Source organism: Chamaea fasciata, unplaced genomic scaffold (genome assembly GCF_029207755.1).
Source record: "Chamaea fasciata isolate MVZ Bird 193981 ecotype frontalis unplaced genomic scaffold, bChaFas1.0.hap1 SCAF_6, whole genome shotgun sequence".
Classification (NCBI taxonomy): Eukaryota; Metazoa; Chordata; class Aves; order Passeriformes; family Sylviidae; genus Chamaea; species Chamaea fasciata.
Genome location: NW_027094091.1, coordinates 31,774,810 through 31,781,615, shown reverse-complemented (window position 1 = coordinate 31,781,615; position 6,806 = coordinate 31,774,810). Strand labels below are relative to the sequence as shown.

General features: G+C 42.3%; 1 long non-coding RNA gene across 1 annotated transcript; it reads right to left on the bottom strand.

Moving 5' to 3' along the window:
* Window positions 1-5,007: 5,007 nt before the first annotated feature.
* On the bottom strand, window positions 5,008-6,745 carry LOC136291137 (uncharacterized). Its single transcript, XR_010721432.1, has 3 exons — window positions 6,255-6,745; window positions 5,475-5,654; window positions 5,008-5,338 (listed from the first exon to the last, which is right to left on the bottom strand). It is a non-coding gene; the product is annotated as an uncharacterized lncRNA (long non-coding RNA).
* Window positions 6,746-6,806: the final 61 nt, after the last annotated feature.

The window sequence follows — 6,806 nt, the reverse complement described above, 5'->3', positions numbered from 1 at the left end:
ACATTCTTCCAACCTGGAAGATTTTCTGAAGAAGAGCATGTTGTAAACTTCAGCTCAGAAAAGTCAATATTAATACTTTCACTTTTTAATAGCATTGTTTTGCCAAGCTCTAAAAACAAATCAGACCTATTTTCTAGGTCATGGAACTCAAGCAGGTGCATCTGAATTCTGCATTCACACAACCCAGTGTTTCTCCAGTTTGGAAACAAACAAACATAAAAAAAAACCCTCTAGGTAAGCAGGAGAACTTGGTGAAGAACTTTATTTCCTAATCAGGACATAAAACACATTTGAAATGTTACTGTTATGATGCGTTACTCACTAGCAGCAAGAGAAATTTGTGTCTTATGGAAAATGCAGAGGGCTTCAGCCATAGCTTGGCTTTGCTCTGATCACACACCTGCCCAGGTATTGCTGATATTGTTTAAACTGTAACACCTTCCAAGAGATCTGGTGAACACCATGAGAAGCATATCTCTGGCAATGAACTGGAACATACAGAAAGACAAAGCACAGTGCTAATTACCTCTCAGCACAACTTTTATCTCAGGAAAATAAGACAAAAAATAATAGCAAATAGAATATTTCAAGGTAGTAAGTAGGAAAATGAAGCTTCAAATATCTATCAAACATAACAATTAGGCCCCTGGAAGTATAGACTTTTCTTGAAAGGCAAACCTTGCCCTGAAGTTCACAGTTTTTGCAAAGAACACAACACTCTCCAGATCTCATTTCTTCCATGCAAAAGTAGTTTAAACTAGAATTCAAAAAAAAAAAAAAAAAAAAAAAGAATTTATAAAAATCAGAGATCCTCTTAGAATGTTTTTGTTTTTTCCTGGAAGCACAAAACCTGAAAATCACTGAATCCAAGAAGGAATATACGTTCCATTAGGTAATGAAACATGTTCGGAAATGATGAAATAAATTATTTTCTGCAGAGATCTACACCAAAATAAAAAATACAACACACTTTTCAGCTGCAAAGTAGGCTTTCAAATTTTGCTTTATGCTTTTTCTGAATAAGCTTTAATGGTATTACTGGAACTAATATAATCTTGACTTTTAATATTATTGCATATATATAAAATGGCATGGGCAAAAGAGATCTGGAAAAACTTGGAAAGCTCTATTCATGCCTTACTCTACCACACACTGACAAAATGACCTTGAGAAAGTCACTTCACTTTTGTCTTTTCTTCCAAAATGCAAATCCAAATGAGAATAATGAGTTACGCTTTATATTGAAAAATATTTACCAAAGAAAAGCTAGTAAATAGTAAATCAACGATTATGGAGTAATTAATTTGCTTATATACATGACTTGCAAACTGTCCATAATACCTCTGCTTTATGAGATTACCAAAATCTGTAATGTCTACTGTTACGTTTGTGTCATGACTGCATTAATAATCAAACAATTAATAGATATTCTAGAGTACTGAAAATGTTTATGACGGCCTGTGGAACCCATTAATTATCCACTGTAATGCACACCTGTGACACAAAAGATGATTTTTGTTCTCATGGTACATTGAGATCTATGAGGAAAACCCACTGGAGTTCTGAATCTTAGCAATACTGTTATTCTGTCTACAGCACACCAAGTATTTACTGTACAGTCCTGTAGAGAAGTGAAATTAATTTCAGAGTAAAGACTGTGATTTCAATTCTTCAAACAACAAGAGTAGCAGAAATTAGTGCTTGTCTGTTTTGAGTACCAGATAGTTTCTGGTTTAGTTCTGTTGCTCTAAGTATCTGACGCCTGTGTGAAATAAGCAAATCTCTGATGAGGAACCAAATCCTACAGTATTGGTGCTTCATTTGTTTTCCTTCTCCCTGCTTCCTCACACCCCACTCTTTCCCAGTGAGCTTTGCCTTCTCCAGTACCTCAGAGTGGCCACTAGTGAAGTCAATGAAGCATTGAAAATTGAAAAAACATATTAACCTTAGGTTAGTTGTCTTCACCGGGGCAATTTTTAATGTGGTAGAAGGCATTCAATTAACACATACATTTTCATTATTAGTTCAGTCAACAGGGAATGTCAAAAGTATAACATGCCTGGCCACACACATGCACAAGGGGAAACCAGTTACTGCAGACCAGAGAGACTCTGTCTAGCTTGGTTAACCTCGCTTGTGGGCAATTTCCTCACATCTCTCACGTGCTCTCTTGCTGCAACTTATTTCTGTACTCCTCTAGTTTTCCCTCCCCACCTAGACTGGTTTCCTCTCTCCCTTTTTATACCTTCAGCTGCTGCTTCTTGTTTCTTAAACAATCCACCTGAGGCAATGAGCCCTACCCCTTACTCTTCCTCGTTGGTGCGATTTTCCACACCTACACTTCTCTGTCCCCACTCTCAAGACTTCACCATTGCTCAGCTGGCCCTTCCTGTATTCCTGTTCTATCCTTCTGCCTGGTTCACTCCCCTTTCTTCTCTTCACTTGCTGCAGCTAGGAGATACACTTTAAATACTTCCCACAGGCCTATTAAATCCCAGTGTCCACACATCCTGGATCTCCTTGCCTCACTCTCTGCAGATTCAGTCTCTTACAGAGACCTCCATTCTCTCCATCCCATCCCACCCCTTACTCTCACACTGAGGCTACCCTCACCATCCCCACCAAATTTTGTTTGCTTTTGAGCAATATCTCAGCTCTTTTCCCCTCTGAAACTCCTCCTGATCAGCCTTCTGTGATTTCAACTGACTTTCTTCCCCTCTTCACAGTTTCTTACACTCATCCTCAGGAAGCTTCCAAGCTTCATGCTGATGTCCTTGGTGGCACCCCGTAGCAATCATCTGTATGTCTCCTTGCCTTGGCCCACTCATCTCCCCTGCACCTCTCACCCAGTGTTCTGCTCCCTGAAAGAGCCATTCTTTTGACATGGTCTGCAGCAAGAATTGCTTTCCCTCTGATCTCTGTTATCCCATCCTTCCTCTCTGATCTTTTCCCTTGCCTGCCACATCCTTCCGCATATCCTCTCACTTGCTCTTTCCATTATTTTCATCTCATCAGATTGAGAATATCCCATCTAATCTCAGCCCACTTCCTCCTTCTTTATCTTTCTTTTCTAGCACAAATTGATTGTAGACTTGCTCTATTTCTTACTCTCCACTCCTATCTCATAAATTATGAAGTGTGATTGCCAAGCACATAAATCAGTCTGCCTTCAGCTTCAAATTCCTAGCTGATCCATGATCAGGTTTACTTCATCCACAACCATTTAATTGTCTCCCCTTCCAGTTGTGCCATCCTTAAAATTTTTCTTCCTACTTTTCCAAGTTAAATGAAGACCTGCACTTTCCAAGTGCTCTCTTCTTGAACATTTTCTGCACAAATCCTTGCCAAAGGAAATATTAATATGCTCACTTCCTACAAGTTTATTCCTTGTGTCACAGGTTGCGTGTTTTTTCCCTCCTACTTCTATGTCCCATGCTTGTCCTGTTACAACAGAACTCCTGATCCATTTCATATTAATTTTTATCCACTTCCTCAGTTTTCTTCCCAAATATTGACCCTCCTCCAACTCCTCATCCTCACATTACAGACATGCTCTAATAAACAAACACACCTTATGTTTTCTCTTACTGCTATTTCCAGCACTAACACCTCTCTTCTCAATGTGCTGCTTACACTTACTGTTCAATTTTCCCTCTCTCCAGCCCAATGCAGGTTCCTAAGATGGGTAACACCAACACCCACCTAAAATAACCCTTGCTAATACCTGCCTAAAACAAACTCAAAGCCCACATTTACTTTGTCCTTCTTGATCATCTTTGTCATCACCAACCTCATTATTCCTCTTCAACTCTTATCCTCAATTAGCTCCATTCTGGCTCTCTAACTCTCCTCTTCCTGACTTCAAATATACATCAGTCTTCAAAATGAGAACTTACTACAACCCCACAAATTGTTTCTGCAAAAAAACAACATATTTCTTCTTGGCATCTTCCCAATACACTGTCCACTCACTACTGTCTAGGCTGGGAGTCAGGATGTTCTGACTGATTCCTTGTGCTCCCCCTTGTGTCTGCCATCAGGCTTGGACCGCTGACTTTTGATGAAAAGCTTTTTTATTTTGTGTCTGGCCTAGCCTCAGTGCTACGGTTTCCAGTGTCTTGGATATGTAAGTAAACAAGGGTATGCACTACTTTGGAAAAGTTGATCTCCTGTAGTGTTTCAAGCTGGCTATTCACATACCAAAGCACAATGCAGTCAGTCACTAATCTCTCTCAAAAATGTAGATCTAGGTTATTTTTAGTCAGAATTGTAAGAACAAAATGCAGTGACTTTATGCTATGTCAGCAGTGCAGAGCACCCACAAACTCAGCCTAGAAAGGAAAATAATCCATCCAAAGCTGCAAAGATCTAAGGAGGATGAAGCTTGAAAGACTGCTTTCAATAATTCAGAGAGATTGCATTTTCAGAACTGTTTTAACCATTTCTCTAGGGAAGTATCAGAATATTGAATAATAAATACCAACTAACTGTCTGAAAAGCCAAAGGTTCTTTAGCTTTTATTAATGACATTTCTAGCTAGTGCTGGAAATGCTAATGCTCAGGGTACTGGTGGATTTTGCAGTAAATTCCTTACAGGATATGTTTTAACTTCTGCACTAAGTAGCAAACTGCCCCTCATCATCATACATAGGAAAGATCCAAATCAGGCATTTGGAGCAAAAATCAAACAAATGAAGAATAACTCTCAAAGTAGCCAACATATGTCCTGATCCAGCCCTGCTTTTGTTAAAACTGGAAGCACAGTTTCTCCTGGAAATAGATATCTGGGCTCAGAGTAGATCAGAAGCAGAAAAAGAGGCAACTCACTTGCTATGCAGTCATTTCTTTAAATATTGGAAGTTACGGGTAAACAATACTAGTGCTACAGAAACATCAGATCAAACAATGCCTGTGGATGTGATGATGATACCCAGCAATAACTTCAAAAACTAACCAGAATTCTTGTGATAAAGACTTTATTAAAATGCCATTTTAAAACCCCCAACAATTTAAATTACCCCCCCCAAAAATGAAAACCGCCCACCAATCTAAATCAAAGATGGTGTGGAAGGGGCTGGCAAACAATCCTTTCAGGCTAGACCCTCACTCCAATCTTACTTCAGGCCCTCCACTGCCTTTCCTCCCCAGCAGCATCTCACTGCCACTCTCCTGTCTCCCACTCACCATACACCAGCCAGCAGGGCTGACACCTGAGTGCACACCCTAAGGAGACCTCAGCAGTCTGTGTAGTCAGGCAGCAGCTGTGAGCATCACTGTCCCAGGGGTCTGTGTGAAACAGCAGCAGAAGCCTCGAGATGTTAAAGGGGTGTTTGCTTTCCTGTGAAAAGAGGAGACACCAGACCTGGTGAGTGAAATACAAGGGAAAAAAAGGAAAGGTCAAAGGTAGCAGGCAGCCACAAATGTTAAACAAAGCTGCCTTCAACTCAGTCTAATTCTAGGGATCCCCTATGCACCTGCTTTTGGTCCTTGCTTGGGGGAATATCTCTTTGGGGGGGGCGCTCTCTTCCCCTTTCTTAGAAGCTGGGGAAAGGCTCCATCTTCTCAGGAGGCCAAGGTACAAAGGGTGCTTCTGGAAATCACAGCTGACATCCACTTCTCACACTTGAGGCTCATGAGAAGAGACATCAACAGACCTAAGAGCAGCAGAGGGCAAGAGAGACAGGGGATCAAATGTACCATCCCATTGACTCATGCTAACAAACACATTGGTGAGAAGAGATGCACTGCCCTGTCAAGAATGTCTCGTTGTGAGACAGCCAAGATTTAGCATACACATTAAATTATATTTTCATTACTGATACCATATTACCAAATCAAAAGAGACCCTTACAAGTTCCTTGGTAGAACATTTTTCTGTCTCAATAGCTCTTTAGGGCAAATTCCTTGGTATGCATCTATACCTTGCTGAATTGCCATTAACATAACTAGTCCACACAATTAAGTCACCCAACTATGAATCATAAGCTCCTGTTCTCTTATGGGGGTCAGCCAGAAAGAACAGATGAAAAACTAATGGGGGAGCCATTTAATATTCATTTGAGACACAAACATTTTCCTAAGAACCAGACACTGCATGAAGACAGAGTTTCACTACAGCCTTTACTCTTCTTTCTCACTTGGTGCGAGCCAAGCAACTTCAGCATGCTTGGGCATGTGCTTCCCACGGTGTCCTCCCTTCCCTCCCTCTCTCTCTCCGAGGAGCGGATTGCCTGTGGGTCTTGCGAGGGTCTGACCTTGCAGGGGTGAAATGAGGGTACAATGCACAAAGGCATGCTGTCTCCTCCTCGGGAAGCCGAGTCCCGGAGCATGCTGGGGTATTTAAAGACCTCGATGCCTGCAAGTTCCGCACAGTGCGTACAGCATGAAGCAGCTCTCTGGCCTGAACTCAAGAGAGGTCCAGTCCAGGCCTGGTCACCGATGTCTATGCGCGCAGCACCACCTTCCAGGCTGGCAGGGCATCCCTGAGGAGCTTTGCTGTTAGGCACGACACCCATGTCGTCCCTCTCTGCGTGAATCCACGCAGCTGAGGGCAAGGCTCAAAGCACTCTCAGCTGGCTGGTCGCACTCTCAGACCGCTCCGGGCAGGCTTTCAGCCCTCAGCCGCTGCCTCTCGCCCGCACGGAACGGTTAACACGGCCTGAAGCGCTCCTGCCAGCTCCCCATGTTCCCTCCGGTGCCTCCCGGGAGCTATAAATACAGCGGGCACATGCTCTGACACCGCGTTTCCCAGCAGGCACCAGATAACTTTAATTTGCCCTTTAAACGTCCCGGGCCCCGCGTCCCTC